Here is a 25,228-nt window from a genome sequence, read left to right on the forward strand (position 1 = left end):
CAACGTACCTGTGCTAGGAGTGCTTTCTGCTCAACACATCCGACAGCCTAAATCAGCCTCCCATTCAAACAAACTCTGTTGCATTCACTAAAATCACTGCAGAAAATGTCCTTCCCCTTTTTATATATCAGAGGCAAGCATCTAGATTTATGCAGCTACTTCAGGCATGTGGGTATTGAAACACTGGAAAAAGAGCTAGACTTACTGATAACAACCCAGTCTGCAGTACTGTCTGTGTAAAATGACAGTAAGATATTTTCATTTTACACCAAGTATGTATATTGATAACACCAGTCAAAGCTACAGGGCATCAAATTACTTTTCACCACCTGTTAAGAAGGTGAGCAATCCACAGAAATCACCTGGCATCTCTCATAAGCAGCGAAACTTAAAGACAATGAAGAAAACAAACCCCATATTTCTTCCCTTACAACGGCTAGGGATTGCATTTGCCTCAAGAGGAGGGATGAGGAACATTAACAAAACCAAACTTCCACTAGATATGATTCTGATCTTGGCTGCAAGGTTGGAAAACCCAAGGTGGTTTCGTGAGCTGGCAGGTGATTAAAGTTGCCAAGCCCTGCACTCTCCCAAAGGGCAGCGGGAACAGGGGTTTTGTGTGCTGCAAACCCCCACCAACTAGTAGGAATAGAGCTGACAAAGCACCCGCCAGTGCCACAATGATGGCGCTGTCACCAAGCCTGGAAGCTGGGGGTTCAACGATGCTGCAAACACTAACTCCAGGAGATGGGAGTGAGAAAGAGACCCATAAGACTATCAGTAGGTATCTGAAAATATAAGAGTCGAGTCATCTGTGCTAGAAGCGATAGAGAATTCAGTTCCAGGGAACGGGGGAGTTTCTGCAAAGTGTTTCTCCAGAAGATTTTGATATTTAACACTCTGAGAGTGCCTGTGGGTTCCTTCTATGTGCACTTCCCTCACCATCCAATTCCAAATGCATTTCATAAACAGCATATGTCAGGATGAACTGTTATCTTTAAGCTGATCTCTACACCCATATCAATAATTACATTAAATTTTCCAGCAGCAATTTCATCCCTGCCCTTTACATAAGCACATGATTTATTACCTCAACTTCAGCATGCCTTATCATGTAATGATTATAATACATGTGCATTATGAGACCAAAGCTCTATCACACTTGCAAATTCATTCTAATGTTTCTGTTGAGTGCTTGATTTTTAAGGTTTTCCGATTTCTTTCAACAAAACCTTCATACCAGATTTTCACTTAAATATTTGGAGATAGACATTCTATCAGATGACATCATTATAAATAATGACACAGCTCAAAAGCAGAGTTGGGAATTTTACATCTGTTACAAGTGACCTAAACACTGACCTTATCTCTGCACAAGTGATCTAAAGAGAAGAAACATCAAAAAGTGAGTTTCTCTTTGCACCAGTGGAAAAGATAACTTATGCTTTTGCAGTGGATTGCACAGCAGTGGATAGTCCCAGAATTTTGCAGTCAACCTTTGAAGCTATGTAATGGATACTGTTCAGAAGCACATTTCAGCCTAGATGAACTTTTTGTACATCTGTCTCCCATCTCTTCTCATACTGCTACTCCTCAACCTTGCCTCATGCTCTCTGCTCACCAAGCTTCAGCTTCTCCAGTTCCTTAGGGTTTCTCCTATTATCTCCTCTCTTCCCAGCTCTAACTCTAATTTACTCCACTCATTCTTTTGCCCTCCAAATCCATGTGCATAAACAAGCTTCCAGTCCTTTCAGGCAATCCTTTTCTCCACAGGCCTCATCTCTTTGCCAAATCGTTTACATCGAACACATGCATACAGCTCACAAAAAAGGTATGTGCAGGACCTTAAGCACTGAGCTGCTTGACCATCCGTACTGTTTGCTCCCTTTGGCTCGCTTTTTAAAATATTACCTCACTTGGGGCTGTTGGCAATGGACAGCATTCATAAGTCAGCACTACTTTTATTTCATTCAACAGTGCTCCAACACCATCCTCGGCAGCTCCTGTCACACATATGCTCTTATGTTCCACAGGACACACAGCATACATAACCAAGCCCATACTATCACAGAATGGTAGGGGTTGGAAGGGACCTCTGTGGGTCATCTAGTTCAACCCTCCTGCTAAAGCAGGGTCACCTACAGTAGGCTGCACAGGACCTTGTCCAGGCAGGTCTTGAATATCTCCAGAGAAGGAGACTCCACAACCTCCCTGGGTAACCTGTTCCAGTGCTCCGTCACCCTCAGAGGGAAGAAGTTCTTCCTCATGTTCAGACGGAACTTCCTATGCTTCAGTTTGTGCCCATTGCCCCTTGTGCTGTCACTGGGCACCACTGAAAAGAGCTTGGCCCCATCCTCCTGACACCCACCCTTCAGATATTTGTAGGCATTTATAAGGTCCCCTCGCAGCCTTCTCTTCTTCAGGCTGAACAAGCCCAGCTCCCTCAGCCTCTCCTCGTAGGGGAGATGTTCCAGTCCCCTCACCATCCTCGTAGCCCTCCGCTGGACTCTCTCCAGTAGCTCTTCATCTTTCTTGAACTGGGGAGCCCAGAACGGGACAGAGTACTCCAGATGAGGCCTCACTAGGGCAGTGTAGAGGGGAAGGAGAACCTCCCTCAACCTGCTGGCCACACTCCTCCTAATGCACCCCAGGATCCCATTGGCTTTCTTGGCAGCCAGGGCACACTGCTGGCTCATGGTTAACCTGTTGTTCACGAGGACACCCAGGTCCCTCTCCACAGAGCTGCTCTCCAGCAGGTCCATCCCAAGCCTGTACTGATGCATAGGGTTGTTCCTCCCCAGGTGCAGAACCCTGCATTTGCCTTTGTTGAACCTCATCAGGTTCCTCTCTGCCCAACTTTCCAGCCTGTCCAGGTCACGCTGAATGGCAGCACAGCCTTCTGGTGTATCTACAACACCTCCCAGTTTGGTGTCATCAGCAAACTTGCTGAGGGTACATTCTAACTCTTCATCCAGGTCGTTGATGAAGAAGTTAAACAAGACTGGGCCCAGTACTGACAGCTGGGGGACACCACTAGTTACCAGCCTCCAACTAGACTCAGCGCTGCTGATGACAACCCTCTGAGTTCTGCCATTCAGCCAGTTCTCTATCCACTTCGCCGACCACTCATCCAGCCCACACTTCCTCAGCTTCCCTACGAGGATATTATGGGAGACTGTGTCGAAAGCCTTGCTGAAGTCCAGGTAGACAACATCCACGGCTCTCCCTTCGTCTACCCAGCCAGTCATGTCATCGTAGAAAGCTATCAGATTGGTCAGGCATGATTTCCCCTTGATGAATCCATGCTGACTACTCCTGATAACCTTCTTTTCCTCCACTTGCTTGTTGATGACCTCCAGGATAAGCTGCTCCATCACCTTTCCTGGGATGGAGGTGAGGCTGACCAGCCTGTAGTTCCCTGGGTCTTCCTTCTTGCCCTTTTTGAAGATTGGAGTGACAATGGCCTTTCTCCAGTCCTTGGGCACCTCTCCTGTTCTCCAGGACCTCTCAAAGATGATGGAGAGTGGCTCAGCAATGACATCCGCCAGCTCCCTCAGCACCCGTGGGTGCTATCAGACAAAAGAACGTCTTGCTAAGTTGCAGCAGTCCTCACATCACACCAGGCACTTTGAACTGAACCTTCCAAAGCTGTCAACTGATTTAAGGTACAGGATTACCACGCAGAATTTTGAGGAGACCCAGCACTGAATGCCACCCAGTGTGGAAGTGGCCAGGCTACAAGAGGATGCAGCCCTTTGCAGTGCTGAGTCAGCCGCTTTACCCTTGATTGCCTACCAAGCAAGGGTCCCCTTCTTGCCTTGCAATTCCCAGTCCCAGTTTCATCAGCTCCACAACTCCTCAGACTCTGGGCCCTTCCATTCAGCCTCTTGCCAACTCTCCTTGCTCTTCCACATTACCAGCCATTCATTGGTCTCAATTACTGACAAGCAACATTATTAACTGAAGGGAAAACTTCCTTAGCCCTCTAAACCACCAGTTCTTCTGCCACAACTGGCCAGCCTTCAACAGCTTATAACTCTAATTATAAAGGCCTTCTCAGACACCTGTAGGTATGATCTGGGATACACTCAGTGCAGATACAGTATGTGTTACAGCTTATGCGTTGCTACTGAAAATGGACAAGCTGAAATTTGTTGAAGGTTCCTTGACTCAGCCACTAATAGGCAAATGTTCCCAGATATGGCAAAATACCCATCTGACAGAAAGGCAAAGGTGTCTAAATAAAGCAAGCTGTCTTTTTTTTTTAGTAACTTCTGCTCTGTCATCATCTTCAGAAATGACTGAATTACTTAGGCTGAAGTTTTTCAAACAAATTTAGCTTGCAACAAATACTAGTGTCATACAACTTTAAAATCAGATAGCACTAACAATCCCTCCTTTAATAATAAAGGATGAGACATGATCAAAAGTTACAAGTTATATTTATTTCAAGCAATTTGATATCACTGTGCCTGCATGAATTAAAATAACTCAAAATAGGAACGAACACATAACAAAATCTAATCTCCAGGTTTGAACAGAGCTGTAATTTTAGCTCAGCATTGTGTAAGTTTCTTCAGGTGTAATTTTCTTCAAAGTGTTGAAGTACTACAGTATGAAGGTTGTTCTCAACTTTTAAAAGACAATAAAGGAAAGGCTGCATACAGAACTGTTGCAGCACAAAGCTTGCTCAGACGGCTCAGCAGCATCTGCTCTGCTCAGAGCAAGTAATACTTGACTGTCAGCTCAGTGTTCCCACGTTCTTAGGAGTCTGCTTTGGATTCAGAACTGCAGCAAACATAAGCATCAAGCAGCAGATTATCCTTTACTATGTACATACATGTCATCCACTAAAACGACCAAGGAAGCAGCTGGGATCCTTAGAGCCTGAACTCAGAAGACACTAACCGCACCCCATGATCCGGGCAGCTTGCACCGCAACGCGCAGACCCTCACAAGTAGCCCAGTGCCAAGGAGCAACCCTGAGCAGCTACAGCAGATCTCCTTTCCTGTCTGTAACACAACAGTGCCGGTAAGAAGAGCTTTGAATTCAAAAGCAGCACACTGGAAGTAAAATTAGCTCAAAGCGCTGGATCGTGACTTGGCATCTAATCGCTGCACCATCCTGCATGATTCACCAAATAGAGAACTCCCGAGCAGCTGACCTTAACAAAAGCAAACCTCCACCATATACCCACAGTATGATATTTCCAAGGGTAAGGAACTCTGCAATATACACTGTTCAGCACAACCATACAAGTCAGACTTGTGTGCACATGCTGTATGCGCTCATTTTGCATTAAATGAAATAGATCAATAATGCGAAGCAGAAGTATGCAATTCTTTGCGTTATGCAACAAGCCTTTCAAAAAAGGCACAGTTTAAGCATGGTGGGTGAAGATTTGTATTTCAAATAAATGTTGCTAAATTTCCCCTTCACTCACCCCCACCTCAATCAGGTTTTGATTACATTTTTGAGAGAAATCTGCATAAACTTTTTAACCCAACTGGAGCAGTTTATAGTTAGAGACACTAAAACCAGTAGGAAATTCCCAGTGTGGAGGCTAAGAACCTACTCCAAACAAAGATGCATCTCAATCTAAACAAGAACTATTTTTCCATTTTAAAACATTAACTACCTAAAAGAGAACATTAAGTGACCAGGTACTTTAAGACTGATGCCTCAGGTTTCCTATAGAGCATATGGAAGGTTTTTCACAGTAACAGGCCAAAAACCTAAAATTAAAAAAAGCGTTGAGTGCAAGAACAAGACACACTGACTGCTGATTCAAGTTGTCTCGTTTAGATGTGTGTTTTAAAAATCACATGTCCAGTCCTGCACAGACCCTCCCATTTTCTTGGTTTGTTTTGCTTTCTAATCCTTCTGCCAGCTTGCTTTCTCTGCAGAGTCACTTTTCCGTACCTGATCATGGACCACACTCACCAACTCCTTGTATAAAAGGGTTGCATTCAAACCAAGTGATTGTGGGAAGAAGGTCTTCCAGGGATTTCACGAGGACAGTTTCCTCCATTGGTCACCTGCAGATTGCACACCAGGTCTGAGATTACATGACGGAGTTTGAGTAATTCATGCAAACTGAATTGCTGCATGCGCATATATATTACGCATAATGCATTCTTATAATTAATTGTTTAATCAATGTAATAAGCACACAGGATTAAAATACTCTTAATGTTAACCCTTTTAAAAGGCCTGCATATACACCATTTTCACCAAGTATAGAGTTGAGTTTTATGAGGTTTTTTTCTATATCTCAGATACCACTGACATGCTAAACTTGTAAATACACAAACAATATATTAAAGTAAGCATTTGATCATATTTATTTCTGAAATTACTGGCAACAATTGCCTTTTTCCACTCTGTGAAGAGGTATTATGAAGGCTTCTAGTGCATTAAAAAAATTTAGTGAACTCTTTTTGATTAGTTTATGGCAATGAAAGTCACACTGTTGACAGCTCAAAATAATAAAGAAAAGGCCCTTCAAAATTAATGGCATTAAAAGAATAAAGCATATATGTCTCAAACACAATCATTAGACAGATATTCTGAGGAAGTCTCTTGAAATATTTATTAAATACTGAAATCAGTCAAGGTTTTGGAAGTTGTTATGGCCTATTTAAAAACTACTGTTAGGCAAATATTTGCACTGAATTACTCATCATCCTATCCAGTTTCACAAATTATCTGCTGACGTAGAGATATTTCCTTTAAGAATTTTAAGTAATTGGAAACTGCAAAATTATTTATTTATTGACATTGAAACAACCAAACTGAAAAGCAATATGGAAACATGGAGAACAGACAACAGTCATCTGCTTTCCTTTAGAATCTGCCCTTCTAGAACGGTAACGAAATACTGTATTTTACATGATGCTCATCTGAGAGAAAGCTTCTTAGTCAAGTATTAGTGGTACAGGAAGATGGCCTCTGAGTAAAGAAAAGTCATAATAATATTCTCTATTACATCACTTCTTGCATTTTTCACTTTTCTGTATTATCATTTTCTAGTGACATCTGAAGAATATTGGTACCGTCCAGTGTAAATTGATCCTAAGAAAAATTTGAAAAAACCAAAATATTTTCTCCAATAAAAACTCTACAGGTATTCTGTGTAAAAACTCTACAGGTATTCTGTGTAAAAACTCTACAGGTATTCTGTGTAAAAACTCTACAGGTATTCTGTGTAAAAACTCTACAGGTATTCTGTGTAAAAACTCTACAGGTATTCTGTGTAAAAACTCTACAGGTATTCTGTGTAAAAACTCTACAGGTATTCTGTGTAAAAACTCTACAGGTATTCTGTGTAAAAACTCTACAGGTATTCTGTGTAAAAAAGAAATTGAGTATGCTTCTCCTTACACCTTGACTGAATTCTTCATTTCACATCGCTCAAAAAATAATTTGTGGGTCCAGTGCTAGAAGGCAACATAACTTCAAAGCTCCTTGAGAGGTCATCTGGGAAATTGACTTAAGTTTGTCAAACAACATCTGACAATTGACTAGATAACACTGATTGCTAGAAAGCATAAACTGAGTTACAATCTTGTTGCAGGCAGAAAGAATATAATTGAAGATACACAGCTAATGAGGAAAAAGAGACCTTCCAAAGCAAGACATGGTAGCAGAGCATATACAGATCATGTCAAATTTAACAGCTATTAAATCAGTAGAAAATGATGTCAGGAAAACATAGAATTTTTAATACATCACATCCTCACAAATAATGATTAACCGGGAATCTTTATCTGAACTGGAGGTTATTGTCATCATTCTCCTCCACATTAAAAAATGCTGAAACCAGCACTCCGATGCCACGGGTGCTTTTCTTCCCTGCCTCAGAGCAGGTGGGTGGGGGTGGGGGGGAAATTACAGCATTTCACATGACATCACTTAGCAAAGTACAGCAAGAAAAAAAAAATATACTTAGGCTCCAACAGTGATGCAAGCCTACTGAAATCCTGCCAGTTAAAAATATCAACCTTTATGTTCAGGTCTCACTAAGACAGACACTAAAGATGTTCCCAAGCCTGTATTTATGCCTTGCATCATCTGTCTGGCGATACACAAAAGTCTTCCCAAGGTCTTTACTGGTAGGGCCAGGAAGTTAAATGAGGCAACACACTTACAAAGAGAAGGGGAAGTAGAGAGAAACTCAAGAACTGTCTCAAGCTGGTTTTAATACTTTAAATGAAACATACAATAACAACTATTTTGCATATTCTCACAACAGTGTTTGTACTTGCAGAAAATGTTTTTCTGCATTCTGAAATTAAACTTAGGAAAGCCTGACTTGAAATCATCAAATTTCAGTACTCTATGAATCACTCCATATGCACCCTTGCTCTTTACAGCCCACTCACTGCCATAGTACACTGACGTGCCATCCTTAGGATTACAAAGGACGCTCCAACAAAGAGGGATCACCCACTGCTTTCTATAAATCATCTTGAACCTCATAGATTATTTTAACCAAGGCAGTTCAGATACATGTGCATATTGGCCTGTCTTGCACAGAGAAGAGGAAGAATCTGAAATGATAACAATATTATGCCCTAGAATTCAATAGACGACAATAATGACAACTTACTGTAATAGGCTGAAAACGACAGTTATTTAGCTTTCGCTAACAAGTAGCATGCAAAATGCAGCAGAGAAAGAGAGATATTTTTTAGTCAGTCATGATTATTTGCTGAAGAAATTAGGATGCCTATCAAGCACACTAATCATGGCCCAAAATGCTGAGGTCATATAGAAGCACAACGAGGTATTGCTCTTGATTTAGGAGAGACTAAGTAGGAGGGAAACAGGAAAGCAAGTCGTAAGAATCCCTGCTGAGCCTGACATCCAAATTCTGCTCTCCTTGTCTTTCTGTATTCCAATAAATGTGACATGAAAGTTTTAAATTACTATAAGGCAAAAAAGCCCACCCTGAAACCTCACACCTTTTTCTCTAATTTAAAAGTCTTCCACTGTTCAATCTTCAACCACATATGCACATTTTTAAGTTCTCTACCCCATGTTCCAACCGCTTTTCGCCATATAAAGCAAAGCTTTTCTTCTTGAAGCTTTTAGTTTCTTAGACCTGGTAGCTTGAAGAGAAAAAAAAAATACATTGCAACTACTGCTCTTAAAGCTAAGTAGAACGGGTAAATCTAGACAAACTCCTCCTTTAGTTTGAACTCCAAAAAGCAAATGGGTTTTCTCTCTCTCTCCCTAATTCATCTAGGCAAACATTTAACCAGGACTTCTGACTTGACTGAAATTTAAAACCCTAAATTCCGAGTAGCAGTCCAGAGAAAAAGCTTCTGTCCTAAGTATCAGGTAACAAATTCCCTAAGACGGGAAGGGTCTTCCTACTTCACGTATCTAGTAAGGTTATCATTTTAGTTTGACTTGGCATGGGACAATGGGATGGCAGATAGTCATTTGGGATCCAAACATGGTAGAGACTGCAATTATCTTATTAACATGGTGTATATTAACCCCACCACATTCCTGGTTCAACACCCACTCCTCCCTGACAGAGCATAACCCATCCTGTCCCCACACCAAGGGCACCGGTCTAGACCACAGGAAGCCACTACTCTTTGAGAGTACTTTCAATTCCTCTTGCTGTAGCTGGGTCACTGCACGCTCTAGCACGCAAAAATTCATTAGTGCAGAAAATGTCAGATACACCTCCCTAGGGCATTCAGCAGCTCCAGAAGTGTCATTTATTCCTACCTAGGACATGGAGCTGGGCTAAGATATTTGCCTTGGAGGACAGACCACACAGTTTAGCCCCCGAGTCATTACTCTCCTGCTAACAGGAGAGACACAAAAACATCCCAGGGTTCACAACCTGGAAGCCTCACCACTCCTATCCTTGCCACCCTCACTGGAGAAATTTCTTTCTCTCATAAGCAGAGACACACTTTTGACACACTTTTTTTCTGTTTTCTTATTTCTTCTCCCTCATCCCCATTCATTACAAGCTATCTGTACTCACTTCTGTTCCTAACATTAAAACGGAGGCAACGTTCAGCCGAAGATGGTCTCAGATGACTGCTTTATCTCTGACTGTGTGTCTCTGTAGACAGCATGGCATAGCATAGCTACTCCTGAAGCACCTCGGGTGCTGGAAACCTCCATCTCCAAGGCAGGCGTTGACTCCCATGGCAACAACAGAGATAAGCTGGCCTCTTCTGAGGTCTGTGCTGCTGCTCCCTGTACTGAAGGCAGTGCGGTATAGGTGTGCCCAGCATCATTACAGCCATGTCAAACAGCTTTGTATGAAAATTTGTGTATAAACAGCCTTTCAGACACCCCGTGAGGAACAGCACACCTACTCAGGTTCTATGTGCTGGCCTTGGGCTAGTAAATCCTGCCAGGCCTGGGAGGCCGTGAGCAGTTGGACTAGGTCTCTGAACCTCATGCAGAGATCTCAGGCTGCTTACTGGGAAGAATTTAGACACACCCAGCACCCTCAACTCCAAGAGAGCCTGTTGCCTTGCACATTTAATGCATGAATGCATAAGGCTGGCTTGGATCTCACACTGAACCCAAGCCAAACTCCTCCTGGCACCCGCTGAGGATTGCGGAGCAGGAACATCCCATTGGGAGCCAGCAGGAGCCAGCTCCAGTCCAAGCAGGGCCAGTGCCGAGCCCTGAGCACCGCCGCAGCCTCTCTGACCTAGCTCATCTGGTCTTCCACCTCAGACAGGCATTTCAGTCTCTCCACTGTCCAGGCTAAGGGAGAGTGATTGCACAGGCACACAGCAGCAGTGAGAGTAGATTAAAATCAATAGCACAGAGGCTGGCACGATCAGAAGTGAGCGTCTGTGAGGAGCCGGAGCATGCCGTTATCAGAGCCACGGGCTCTTCTGGGGGCACAGAGGGGGAGGCAGGGCAGAACAAATCACAAGATCTGTGCCAATTATTCCGCTAATTGAAGTATTGTTTTCAGTACCTTGGACCTAGAGTAAAAAGTCTTTGGTGGCTGGAGGACTTTACAGTAACTGGGACAGATTTCAAAACACACAAGTGCTTACATGCATGTGGTCAGCTAGTTGGGCACGTACAGACAAAGAAAACACTTGTTCACTCTAAAAGTGGTTTGCTATGATCTTACAAACAAAAAATGCCACAGTGTGAAAGGTTTTCAAGGCAGTGGCAAACCGGTCATTACAGGGTGGTAAGATTTTACCATACAAGAACAGATAATTTAGTTTTACATTGTAAATGACAGAGAGCAGGTTTTCCCAGTAAAATACCAGGAGCAGTAGAACTATTTCCCAGCGATTAGCATCTTCCTAGATAAAGGCTTTTACTTTTTTTTTCCTAGATTAATGATTAGTTAAACAAAAAGCTTAAAAATAACCATTTCTTTGAAATACAGTATTAAAAGAGCAAAATTGAATCTCACTAAAATTAAGTCTAATTTAATAAGCCACAAAAGCTTATAGCAATATGCTTATAAGTCACTTAATTACTTTCTTACTCCTAAATCATTGTCCGTACGAAACATCAAGCCAAATCAATATTGATAGAGTATATACTGATAATCAAATGTTTTCAGTACCATTCTGAAAGAAATTTTCTGGTGAAGTAAATAGTGTGTAAATTCCCACTCAGTGCTGGTAACTGTATGAAATCTAACACACTCATCCATAAATCTAAGAGCAAGTTCTCAGAGTTTCAGAATACAGTGGATCACAGGTGGGTATAGATCTTAGTGTAATTGTCGATTCTCTATTCCAGCCACACTGCCTTTTTTTGTAGATTAATAATATTTTATCCTCAAAAGCAAATAAAACTCAAATTACCAACTTAACATTAAATCCATCTCAAAGAAGAGTTTAACAATAGACATGTTCTTGCCATTTCAGTCACGACTGTCAACTCTGTGGAAGCGGGAATATTGTAACAAACATTAAGATTGGTAATGGACTAAGTATGAATAGACATGTCTTTACATGCGACCACCTGGGAACATACACAAAGATCTTGGTGCTGGTGAGTATGTGCATAGGGAGAGAGCAAGTAACTGGAATCTGAGAGAATTATTGAGAATTAATAAAATCAGGTTAAAATAAGTATCACCTTCCCCTTCTGTGAGGTCTGCCAAGCTTTGCTGAATTTCCATGTAAAAGTTTCTGTGCATTCAGACCTCTGTTTTCCAAACCAAGAATAAGGCCTCTAACTGCCTTCAGAGACATGCACTTAGTTCTTACTGCAGTCAAAAGAACAAATGCAAAAGTACAAATGAAAAACGTACCTTTCCAAAAAGAAATTACAAATAAACTAGGAGAAATTAGCAACAAGGCAGAGAAGAGACAAAGCCGCTACTCGAAATTCAGAAGCTCTCAATAATATTGCCAAAGCGCTTTTAAAAGAAAACCCTAAATAATCAATAAAAAGAAAAGCAAATATCTGGATAAGAGATTAGAGGTAAAGCCCCCTCCTCCCAAAAAAGAACCTAAAACCAGTCAGCTAATTTTCACACTGGGAAAGGTCAGAGAGCCCATGCCAGATCTCCCAGAAAGAAGGATGCTTGGACATCACCCGAAACAAGGAGGATGAGATAGATGCAGGATGAGACACAGGGCAAAGGATACTGCTCAGAGCCACAGGGGCAAAGCCCAACAGTGGAGAACTGCAGGCCACCTGCAAGACCAACCATGTGGGTGATATGACAGCAAACGAAATGCAGCACAGGAAGACCACAGTAATGCACACTGGGACGTATCCCAGGAACAGATTCGGTAACAAGTTCCAGGGGCACTGTTACCAAAAAGATAACTTTGGCGGTGTAACAGTTAGCTCTTCAACAACGTCAGTTCAACCTCCAAGCAATCAAAAAAAGCCAGCCAGAAGTTTGGAATTGGTAGGAATTAGAAGGGAGGACAGGGAAGTATTTCATTACCTGACATCCCTATATCCTACATTGTTCCCACCTGCCCAGCTCAGAACAAGGCAACTGTTCAAACTGGTTTAGAAGTGATCAGCAGGAATGATTATGACCACTAAAAAGAAAACAGACATTTGCACTTAATCTTCAGGCCATCAAAACGGTGGCTAGAGTGGTAGGGACTAGAAGAGGTAAGGTAATAGATGGCATAAAATGTTTGCCAAAGAATTGACTTTGTAATATTGTTTTTAGTACAGGATATAGTGAACACTAAATGGAAGTTATGCACTAGACTTAGACACAAAATCTGCAACAAAGTCTACAAACTATGACTGACTCAAAGTGTAGGTAAGCCAGGACACAGGATACTGTGAGCAGAAGTCTGCGTGGGTTCATAAAGTAATAAGAGAAGTGAAGAAAGGTATTTAAAGATATTAAAAAAACCCCAACATTCAACCAAATGAAACCAACTCCAATTCAGAAAGCTACCAAGATAAAAACTGCTAGAGTGTACTATATATTCTCGCTTGCTCTCACTTATGTTCTTCTCGGACATCCACTGTCAGACCCTGGACGCTGTGGTAGTCAGACTTTCGGTCTGATTCAGTATTCTAGCTCTTACCCTATCAACGGAAATAGGACTAAATTATGAGTGTAAGTATCTGCACCAGCGCAGAAAACCTTTGGCAGAGCGGCTTTCCACCATGTTCTTCACAAGTACACTGAAAATAATCAGTACTAACTAGGCACTACCATAAAAACACTTGATGTAAAAAGCTCACTTTAACTAAAAATTAATAGTCCAGTCAATAGAAATCAATGAAGACAGGTACATATCTCACCAGGAAAGGAATGGAGAAGGGTTTGTTTGCTGGCTAGCCTCATGGCGTTAACCGTTACATCTACACAAGAATAGCAGATAATGTTCTCCCACTGGAGTCTGGGTGGCTCATTGTCCGTCTTGGACTCACACGAGCTCTGCTGCCCTATGCCACAGGCCAAGTCCCATCTGAACAGATCAAGCAGAGGGAATAGGCCCCCGTGCAGTCACAGAACAAGTGAGGACTTGAGGAGTTTTTATTCTAGCTGACTTCTTTCACAGTAGGCCCAAGGACTGCTCACAGATGGCAAATTAGGGCTTTGATAAAATATATCTTGTCTGACCTAAATTTGTGATGTAACACAAGGTATAGGTGAGAATCCATGGAGCGTAGGAAAGTGGTAAAGCAAAAGGGCCACAAGCCTGTTTTCTGGGGCAGAACGAAAAGAAATGTCATTTCCTCATGCCTGAAGTTGTACATCTCCATGCAAGGAAGCCTCAGTTCCCCTCTGTTCACAGATACTTCCTAGAGAGAGTTCCGCACTCATCCCTATTTATGCATTTATGATATTTTAGGAGCTGACTGGTATGATAAATTCACCCCTTTCGATGAACATATAAGCCCATTCCAGTCAATCAACACAAAAATTTACTATGCAAGATCAACCTTGAAGATAAACTGCAGATTCAACATTATTTCTAACTGCACCAAATGCATCTCAGTTCAGACAATGAGCAAAACACACCATCTGACTTTAAAAAAAACTGAAAAAAATCTGGCTCTAAGTGACATAAATCAACTACAAAAATTAAGATCTTTAACTCTTCCAAAGCATAAGATTTTTTTAAAAATCTGGTTTTTTTTAAGAAACCATGATTTAGTTGGAACAGATAATTGCTCTCAAATACAAATAAAATGTAAATTATAATGCTCAAGTAACACCTAGGGGTAATGTGAATTTAATAGTTCATCTTCTAATCAAGTTTGTCATATAAGTTTTGTTGCATTTCATTTTAATCTTATTTTAATGATATTTGCAATACAGCCCAGTAAGACTGAAATAGGTTACTGGGCTGAGATGAACTGCCTCAGGGAAAGTGGGAAAAAAGATCCGAGACAGACTCCTCTTCAGCAGTGCATCACGCTGCCTTCATATGTCAGCTCCATTCTCTAACAGCATGTTTGTGATCACAGAGATGGTGCCACAACAGCCTGTTACACATTTAATGAATCCAGCCCAGGATAAAAATATGGGAGGACTTGCCCTTGTGTTTTAATTGCATATTTCTTTGATAAGAAAAAGATTGAGGGAAAACCTCTCACGCATGAGGCTATTGCCCTAGAGACAGTGTGGAATCTTTACATTTCCTTTCAAAGTACATAAACATGAGCCTAAGAGCAACAGTGCAGCAGGGAGTGAAAGATGTCATAGGAGCAACACTAGGCAATTTCAAAGCAAATGAATATACAAATGTATATTAAACAGATCACTCTTCATCCACAGTAACTCATATTTTCCTCCCAGCATCACTGTAAGACAACTTTGTACAAATCACAGAATCACAGAAGGGTTGGAAGGGACCTCTGTGGGTCATCTAGTCCAACCCTCCTGCCGAAGCAGGGTCACCTACAGCAGGCTGTAGAGCACCTTGTCCAGGCGGGTCTGGAATATCTCCAGAGAAGGAGACTCCACCACCTCCCTGGGCAGCCTGTTCCAGTGCTCTGTCACCCTCAGAGGGAAGAAATTCTTCCTCATGTTCAGACGGAACTTCCTCTGCTTCAGTTTGTGCCCATTGCCCCTTGTGCTGTCACTGGGCACCACTGAAAAGAGCTTGGCCCCATCCTCCTGACACCCACCCTTCAGATATTTGTAGGCATTTATAAGGTCCCCTCGCAGCCTTCTCTTCTTCAGGCTGAACAAGCCCAGCTCCCTCAGCGTCTCCTCGTAGGGGAGATGCTCCAGTCCCCTCACCATCCTTGTAGCCCTCCGCTGGACTCTCTCCAGCAAGCTCTTCATCTTTCTTGAACTGGGGAGCCCAGAACTGGACACAGTACTCTAGATGAGGCCTCACTAGGGCAGTGTAGAGGGGAAGGAGAACCTCCCTCGACCTGCTGGCCACACTCCTCCTAATGCACCACAGGATCCCATTGGCTTTCTTGGCAGCCAGGGCACACTGCTGGCTCATGGTTAACCTGTCGTCCACCAGGACACCCAGGTCCCTCTCCACAGAGCTGCTCTCCAGCAGGTCCACCCCAAGCCTGTACTGATGCATAGGGTTGTTCCTCCCCATGTGCAGGACCCTGCATTTGCCTTTGTTGAACCTCATCAGGTTCCTCTCTGACCAACTTTCCAGCCTATCCAGGTCATGCTGAATGGCAGCACAGCCTTCTGGTGTATCTACCACACCTCCCAGTTTGGTGTCATCAGCAACCTCTTGTTGATATTAATTAGACTAAACATCAGACAACACAGCAATAATAGGCATGTTTGCTGTATTTATAAGGGGACGACTGACTAATGTAGAAGTTGTCCCACCACTAAATAATGCAATGAAAAGATATTACTGGTGCTAGCTTCCTAAAAATGGAAAAAGGCGCTGAACAAATGGATCTGTTACAGACACAAGAGATGAGCTAGCAACCCAACCTCTGTCAGACAACAGGGACTCGGGAGGGCCAAGTTCACACCAGGGATTTTAAGCACAGGTTCAAGTCTTTGACTTAATAGGGACATTAACATTTTAGGAGCAGCTGAGGGTGCCCAGCTTGACCTCAGACTGGAACCAGGTTCTCCAGGGTAGTTTTGCCCACTGGTTTCTTTTTAAGCTCTTCTCCATCACCTGTCCCTGACCCAGCTAGAGAACTGAACTCACGTGCACCCAGCTCCACAAAGTAATTGGGGGTTTGGGGGTCCATGAGAAATCTGGCTGGATCACCACGGCCACCATTTCCTCTGCAATTGACCATGGGAGCTCAGATGTCAAGCGTGTCTAGAGCACTAACACCCTCAGCAAAAATATTGGCGGCCCTGGTTAGTATGGAAATTACAGTAACAGAGAGTTGAGAACAAGCTGGGCATCTGTCGATAAGATTAGATTAATTGAGATACAGTATTATATAAAGCCTTAGAGCAATCAAGCAAGGAGAAAAACCAAAAGCTGTATCTACCTAAAGTCTTTTCAGACAAAATATGCTATCCAAAGCAATATCCAATCTCTTAGCCTTATACACTATTTCCAACACCATTTCTCAGCAACATGAACACTCTCTGCAAAACCTGCCTAACCCCAGCACCCATACTTGCCCAGCCTTTTTCCAGAGGATGCTGACATGGTCATTTTAATTCAAGCTTCAGGCAATATTCAAGCATCTTTTCATGTCATTCAGATGTCTAAATGCACTAAATCAACCACTTCATATTCCACTGGACACCTCTTCTTAAATACAAGCTACCCTTCACCTTTCTAAGCTTAACTCCAGATACAGCAAAACTGAAACTCCCTCTACCTACTACACTTTGATTAGGCTATGATTTTGTTTCTCCTGATACATTCTGATATACATTCGTTGGTAATAACAAAGGAAAGAATTGAAACTGCCATTTGATTCTGTCTTTCTATAGAGAAAGCATTTGCACATTCAAGAGTCCACTCAAATGAGGAGGAATATAACATACTGTTACGCATAACACGCTCTGTTCCCAAAGTCGATGTTCAACCCCATGATCACTTACATGAAAGTCTAATTATCATATAAATATATTGAAAAAAGTTACAGTACAAAGGTATTTTCATGTTCTCATTTTAAATGTTGTACTTAAGACAACCCAATTCTCTCCATGTGGTTTTCCTCTTATTTTTCCCATAGTTTTCAAGTCTGCAGTCTGTTTCTTCTCTCCATACAGCTGAAAACATTTTTAGTTCTCTGCTTCTTCCACACAACTCTTTGAAAGAAATCTTTTGTTATCTTGCTGTTACCAGTCACTTACCATCCCTTGAGAGCTCTGAGGTTTCATTTTCCGCTCGCCTCCAACTGTCTGTTCTTTCTTAGTGTCCTGCCCAGTGAAACCCTTGCACTTACACTAACTAATGAAAGGAGGGGAGAAAAAAAGAGCAGAGATGCCTATTTGCAATTTAGTGGGAACTTGAGTCATGAGAGAAAAATCACAAACCCAAAAGACTACATTATAGCAAAGAATTACTGCCAGTCTAACTCAGCACACAACCAACACACTGCAAAACCAGAAGAGCCTCTACACATGGAACTATTTAAAAAGAAGTCTGAATCAGTCAGCTTTCTCAACATGACTACACAGAAAGACAACGCTGTCAGGCTGCCCTGACGTTACAGCTATTTTGATACAAGAAAAGGTTGGAAATGCATTTAAAAGGCAAGCGTGCTCATTGAGAGCACTGAGTCAAACCATCCTCTCCCTGGCAGGAGGCTCTGCCCTGCAGTCTGAGCTGCCACTTTCCCCACCTCCCCCACCTCCCCAGCCCCGTTTTGGGACCTAGTAGCTGCTCACACATCCAAAACAATACACCATCACTCCCCAGACAGCTTGTCATTTTGCAAGTTTGACACATTTTAGTTTTTCTAATTTTATGATGCAAAGGTAAGTAACATCTGATAAAAGAACAAGTACAGAGTGATTTCATCTTCAACTATCAGCATATATTAAATCAAAAAATTGAAGAGGAACAAGTGCCTGTACACAAAAATTATAGAAAAGTATGACTACCATTAAATGATTACTTCTCTGGGGGAGAGAAGTCACATGCTTTTGATTCATGCATTTATGCCATAAGTAATTAAAATAACAATTGTATGCCAGTCCAAGTATGCATTTCTAAGTTATAACAAGGTTGTTTTAAAACATGAATCAGCATTAAAGATGCTTTGCTATCAAAGAAGATCAAAAAATCAGCTATCAGACTTTCAATTACTTTACTAAAAAATATTTTTAAAATCCTAACACATAATATAGCATGAGACTTTGAAAAAAGGCATTGATTCATACACAGCTACAAATTTCCTCCCAACTATTTCCAACAAGCTACTACATAGAACAGATCCCATCCATGTCATTCCTTACACACTCCCTCTTCCAAGTTTCAGTAGCTTAGAGTTATTGGTGTCTAACTGCTTTAGTCCACGTTTTAGGATGCCAAAGCAAGTTAAGACGACAGCAACCAGGAGACAGAGCAAGTATCCAACAGCAGTTATTGCTACTGAACACTGGTTGCTAAACGCAGACTAGGCATTAAGTAACAGAGAGGAAAAAGTACAAGGTTGGAGCCTTAATTATCAATTCTGCTTATTATGAAAGGTGTAGCTTTAGAATTCTAATTAGGTAATCATGTCATACAGGGAAGGGAGGCTATCCTGAGTCCTGCATGGATCCATGCTCAAGCTTATACTATTCAATGTATTCAGAAATGGCCTGGAAAAGGAGCAAACTCCGAGCCTCCGAGTGCTCCCAAATCATTCTGACTGTAAAGGTGAGGACTGATCACAAGTAACTGAAGAAGGGCCTTGCAGTGTGAAGTTAACAGACAATAAAATAGCATAAGAAAGTCAAACAAAAAATTAGATACACAACGAATTCTGAATTCATTGTTAAAAAAAATAAGAAGAATGAAATACTGGGTTTATAACTAGTGTTTCTAAGAAGAGTCAGTGCAACCCTCATCCCTGCGTGAAACCAAACCAAGTATTGGGAAAGAAACAGAGAAATTTAACATGATTTTTTATGTATACTGTATATACATATCTGGTATTTACAGTATAATTCCATTATACAGTTGCATCTACATTTGGTGTATAATTTTTGCCCTCCCTCAAAAACCTCTTTTCTCCCTCAAATCCCAGAAAAAAAACTACAGTCATACCAGAAAATATTTTTTAAAACAATCTTCCAGTCTTGTTTTTTCTCTCATGTATAGAAATTGTTATTTCTCCAATTAGAAATAACACAGTAAAATCTTTATAGATGACTTTCACAGATAGAGTTCTGCAAAACTGGCTTTAGGATACAGATACTTTTTCACTAAGACTCACCAAAAAACATGATGAACTAACAGAGGCCAGCTTCTGTTTTCTCAAAATTGTTATGGAAGAGATCATATTAAAGACACCACTTGCTGCTGAAAAAAGTAAAAAGATTTTCTGCTAAATATTCCCTCTCTTGGATTATATTTACCACTTCTATTATGCAGAGATACTAGTTTTTCCTCCCATCTCTGACAAAGGGACTGGAGTAAGCAGTGATCTGCAAATTAATTTATAATAGCTTGTTACTATTAACAAACTCTGACATAAAAACAGCTAAACATGCTTGTGCAGAGACTTCCTAAATGCAAGAGACACCAACATCAGCTAGACATACACTTACCATTTCAGACTGACCGTAGCAGTAACTCTACCAATCATGGAGATGAAAGGATATGCAGTCTGTCAGAAAAGTGAACAAAGACCTGTGGCTACAGGAGAAAATCTCTCTGCTCACTGTGCTAGGATGCTTCATTTGCACTATTTGAAGCAAAACAGCTCTTGTCAGGAGGTTTTTGACCAACCATTCTCTTTCATTTCACAGTGGAATTAAGTGATATCATCTATAGTCAATTGTTTCAATTCTTAGAATAGGCTGAGTAAGCTTAAACGTAGGCTGGGCCACACTGGTTTAATACAGCTTTGGAAAACAGAAGGCTAAATCATCACCATACTCGCAACCACAGTGTAAAATAAACCTGTGACCTTTTGGTCAGAGCACCATGTCAGCCTCTTTAAGGAAAGACTGCATCCAGAAGATGAAATTCAGCATCAGGACCTAACCTTTCTAGAGCTGCCACACCAGTGGTTCTACCCTCCCCAGGTGGACAGGCACCATTCTGTTCTCGGAGGAAAAAACATCTTTGATTTAAGCACTGGTGTGAGATGGATGTAGTAAAGAACATGCTAAGACATTTGCTGTATTTAGCTCAGCTCTACTAACTCACTGCTAAACAACTCATCACCAATTTCTGGCTCATTTGTACCAATGAAAAGAGCTGTCACCCACCTCAAGCTTCACAGAGGCACCATTTCTCTCCCTCGTTTAAAGAAGCTTATGGAGTAAAGACATGGTGGAAGCTAACAGGTGTCACTCTGCAGTTATATCTATTACACATCTATATGTCTACCCCCTCTCTGCATCAGTCCAAAGAAGAGGAAATAATTTCTGACTCCAGGAGGTCAAACCTCCCCCCTGCATTCACACTAGGTATGCCTGCAGCACACGTGCTCTGCAGATCACTCAGCCGGACCAAAAGGTAGCACAGAAGATTACGAGGGGTCATACAGAAGAACAAGACCGAAGCCAACACCTACAGCTCAGTAAGTGTGCAGGCAAGAGAGAAAGGGGCAGTTTCTTCCAGCACCACTGTCACCCTAGGAAGCGATCACCCCTGTTCTTCTACTGTGCCAGCACAGTGCTGTTTCACACCCATTCACCTTTGAGCGAATGTACACATTTCAGGGTACATACTGGAAAAGCCAAGCACCAGCAACGGTACTCAAGGGCTATGTCATCTCAGATCCTTAGTTTCATAAGGTGTTTTGCACTTGGAGGCAAGAAGGGGAGAGACGTGCTTAGTTTGAGAGAAGGAAGCACTCACGAAAAGTTTTGGACTATGTGATGTCAATAGACTGTTTGTTCTGAGAACCAGACAGTCACATTCATTCATCAAGATTTCTTAAAAAAAGTTATATGAATGACACAAGTGAAAAATGTTTAAAAATTAATTCTAAAGATAAATTCATTTACTAATAAATGACAAATTTGACAATGGATGAAAGCACTCAAAACCAAGACACGTCAAGCTTTATGTGCAAATACTAAATATAACTCTATGTGCCAACTACTGCAGTTTTCACTACAAGAGCTAACAAAACCTCTTTATCCAAAAAGACTTTTCATTTGTAGCCCACGTCACAGAAAAAATGTATGCATATACATGATTAATGGAAAAATTTTAGAGTTCTAGTTAGTTCATTAAGCAAGAGGTTACACACCCACGAGAATATCGGCTTTTTATATCAAACTATAGAATGGATTAATTCAGAATCAAGGTAAGTGGTAGTTTTAGCTAGCCTTATAGCAAGGCCTAAAATAACACTGGACATTACAAACTACATTTCCTGATTTAAAAGAGTGATGTTGAACTTCTGTTTTACTTCAACGGCGGTAAAAAAAATAATTCTAAACGAATGAATGTACAAGAGCAAGATTCATAGACCTCACTCTGAAAATGAAAATTCAAAGGAAGTATCACAGAAGAGTTTAGCTTAGCGTTCTAAACATGAGTCAGTGTCAGACATACCTTTTGTAGAAAAGCAGAAATCAGCTTTCATAAAATGAAAGTGGCAAATTTGACTGCCTCTGACCCTATTATCATTTTTTATATCTGTATTTAAAAAAACCCTAGATTTTAAATAATTCCCTGCAACTCAAGGCCAGGGTAGATACCTAAGTTTTGTGTGTGAAATGAAGTGGTAAACATTTCAGTGTCCACAAGCATTCAACATGTATCATTTCACCTTTTACAAACTGAGGAGGTTCAACACAGAAAACATTTCATAATGGTCTGCATAAACCATTTCAGAAAGATTTTCTTTTTTTTCCCTTCCTCCTGCCCATTCAGAGCCAGTTGAGGATGCAGTGGGGAAAAGGGGAAGAACCAGAGAAGAAGTTGCATTGTAAGTATTTCCTCCACTTCACTTTCTCCAATGAATTACTTATCACTGGAGGCAACTTAACAAAGTTTAACAAGTGCACTGGTATTAATCCAGCAAAGAGGAGAAGACAGCATCCATATCACAGAGCTCTGTTACCATCCTCTCCCACTTTCAGTTTATTTCATAATATTTTATAAAGCCTGCTTAAGCGTCTTCTACAGGCCTAAATCATGCAGGTTAAGAACAGCGAACAGCTCGGTCTTATCAGGAACTTACGGTCCATAAGTCTAGTACAGGAAACAAGAACAGACATGGAGTTCGGTTAGTCTTTATCATCGGATGCATGTTTCAGCCATTTCAAAACTGTCACTTGAAACAAAATTTCAAGCACTTATTTTAATAGCATGTGTCACATAACCTAATAGGAGAATTTTATTTGCTCGAATACCTTTAAAAGAGTGCATGGAAAAGGTCTGGGGTTAGCATGAGAGCACAGGGGCGGTAAGGAAAACAAAACACCCAAAACAGTTACTTTTTGTTTAAGAGGACTTAGTTACTGAAATATGTTCAGCCACCACTGAATAATCCTGTTTCAATGTGAACACCCACACTTCATTTTCACCTAAAAGAAACGACTGCATCACTACTGCCTGGAGCAAGCTGCCAAATGACTTTATAGAGATTTCATTCTCCCCTTCCAAACACTGTCCCTCTTCTGTTTCAGCACTTCAGAAGGCAGACCATGAGCACAACAAGAAAGTATTACACCCACTAGTTGCATATATTGAAGAGCAGAGATGTGAAAGCCATGCAAATCACAGGTATGTCATTGATCAGGCTGTCATTTAAAAGCCAAGTGCACAATATCTCTAGGACTAATTCCTGCCTGCTTGAAATCAAGTGGTACAGGGAGAGCTGAGCTTAGCAGGAAGCCATGGGCTTTCTCAGCTGCTTCCTTGGTATTTGAGGAACATCAAACTTCATATCCCATTGTATTTTTATCTTTTATTTTTGAACATAAATTGTATGTCATCACTTAAAAGGAGCTTTTCTTAAGGTGCCTTCAAGCCAATTTTTACCAGAAATTATCACCATAAAAAAATCCTGAAAGTCAGCATCCCACTTCTCAGGTGTCTCAGAAATAATGATCACCCCCGTGCAGAACACATCAGTATCCATCTGAATGCTACCTAGAAATGGCAGATTTAGAGGACAAATTCCTGTAGTATTCTCAAAGGATAGGCTCCGGTTATCTCCATAACATTCAAACTCCTTATGGCCTGTAGCATTTGGGCGCTGTATTTTGGTACTCATAGAACAGAGCTCCACAGAAATGAAAACTAAGCCGATGGGAAAACTATCTAGTTGTAATAAGAGATGTGAACACAAGTCACAGAATGCAAGAAAACCTTTATTCCTTAAAATAGAAGGAAGAAGCTATCTACACGCAAGCTATAGGTTGGGGGTTTTCTTGCTTGCATATTTATGTGCAATACTAACATTTCACAGTGCCTAAATCCCTTCCCCCCCCCCCCCCCCCTTAAGTTTCTACTTTTTCTTTCTTGACCTGTATAAATGCACCTTGTAATGCAGGAAACACTGCCAAATGTTTCCTTGGGAAAAAAAACAGGGCAATAAAGGTCTGGAAGAAATCCGGTGCTCAAATTAGAAGATGACAACACGTTTGAATGAAACTGGGCACAACCCACAGTGAAATACAAAAATTGAAATTAGTTTGGGGGGACAGAAGAGCATGCTTCCAGTTAAGTCTGTTACTAGGGAACCTTGGCTGCTGAGTACATCAAACATTTTAGCTTTCCAACAGGAAACATTACCTTTCTAAGAGACTTTCTTTCTCATGTCTGTCTAATAGGGAGTGGCACATTTCAGGCATTCAGAGCATAAAGCAATGACAACAATGCAGAGTCACGTGAAGCTGTTCTGTGCCAGCTGTGTAAGCTTCCTGAAATTTCATTCACTAAAAGGTCAAGAACTTGTGGTACTGTACATATGAGGCCTTTTAGAAATTATTGGAGTTCAACTGCCTGTAAGATTTTCCTTCTGGTTCAGTACAAAACTAACATTTCACCGATTTGCTTGGCAATGTGACATGTCGTCCACATATGTTCTGCCATGCAGGATATGCAATTTGGTCTTTTGTGTTGCTTTTGGAACCAACTGGTGTACTGCCTTAGGAAAAAAGTTATAGGGGTTACGATGGACAACAGCAATTTCTGATTTTACCTACACAAATCAGATTGTTTTTAATCATCCTAAACAAAGAAGCTATCCACCTTGAAAGCTATTAAAAAATAATCACAATTCAGATTGCAAGTTTATAATTTTAAATTGAAAAAAATTAAGTCATCTAACCTGAAAATATCAAGGATTTGGAAAATCGTATTCTTCTGAGCCTAATCCTAACGTGCTTGGTTATAAACAAACATACACAGCCCAGGAAAATGTAGCCTCTGGCTTAAAAACAATCCTGTATTAAAGCCATAGGTAATCTGTTTTACATAATGTTATTTGCATTTTGTAATCTTTTTAAAAATACTTGTGACATCAAATCAATGTCTTCTATTCACAAATGCAACATCCAAACCAGGAGTTGCACTCACGTAGCAGAACTGCTTTTGGGCTTTTATTTTAATAAGTAGTCCTTTTGTAGCGTTTGTGGTATATACAAATAGCACAGTGGCATGAACTGAAGTTTAGTCTTTTAGTACAAATATATATTAAATTAGAGAACTATCACCACTTGCCCTAGGAAATTAA

At 41.1% G+C, this 25,228-nt stretch overlaps 1 protein-coding gene across 19 annotated transcripts in view; it reads right to left on the minus strand.

The window, feature by feature from the left end:
• Positions 1-25,228, minus strand: part of NRCAM (neuronal cell adhesion molecule) — a 171,915-nt gene that overhangs the window by 130,006 nt on the left and 16,681 nt on the right. For 2 of the 19 annotated variants that reach the window (XM_075429487.1, XM_075429486.1), the window contains exon 2: positions 5,924-6,039. The exons of the other annotated variants lie outside the window; for them this stretch is intronic. The gene's annotated coding sequence lies outside the window, so the exon portion shown is untranslated. The remainder of the gene's footprint in view (positions 1-5,923; positions 6,040-25,228) is intronic. 19 annotated transcript variants of the gene reach the window in all.

This window comes from Opisthocomus hoazin, chromosome 8, assembly GCF_030867145.1.
Source record: "Opisthocomus hoazin isolate bOpiHoa1 chromosome 8, bOpiHoa1.hap1, whole genome shotgun sequence".
Classification (NCBI taxonomy): domain Eukaryota; kingdom Metazoa; phylum Chordata; class Aves; order Opisthocomiformes; family Opisthocomidae; genus Opisthocomus; species Opisthocomus hoazin.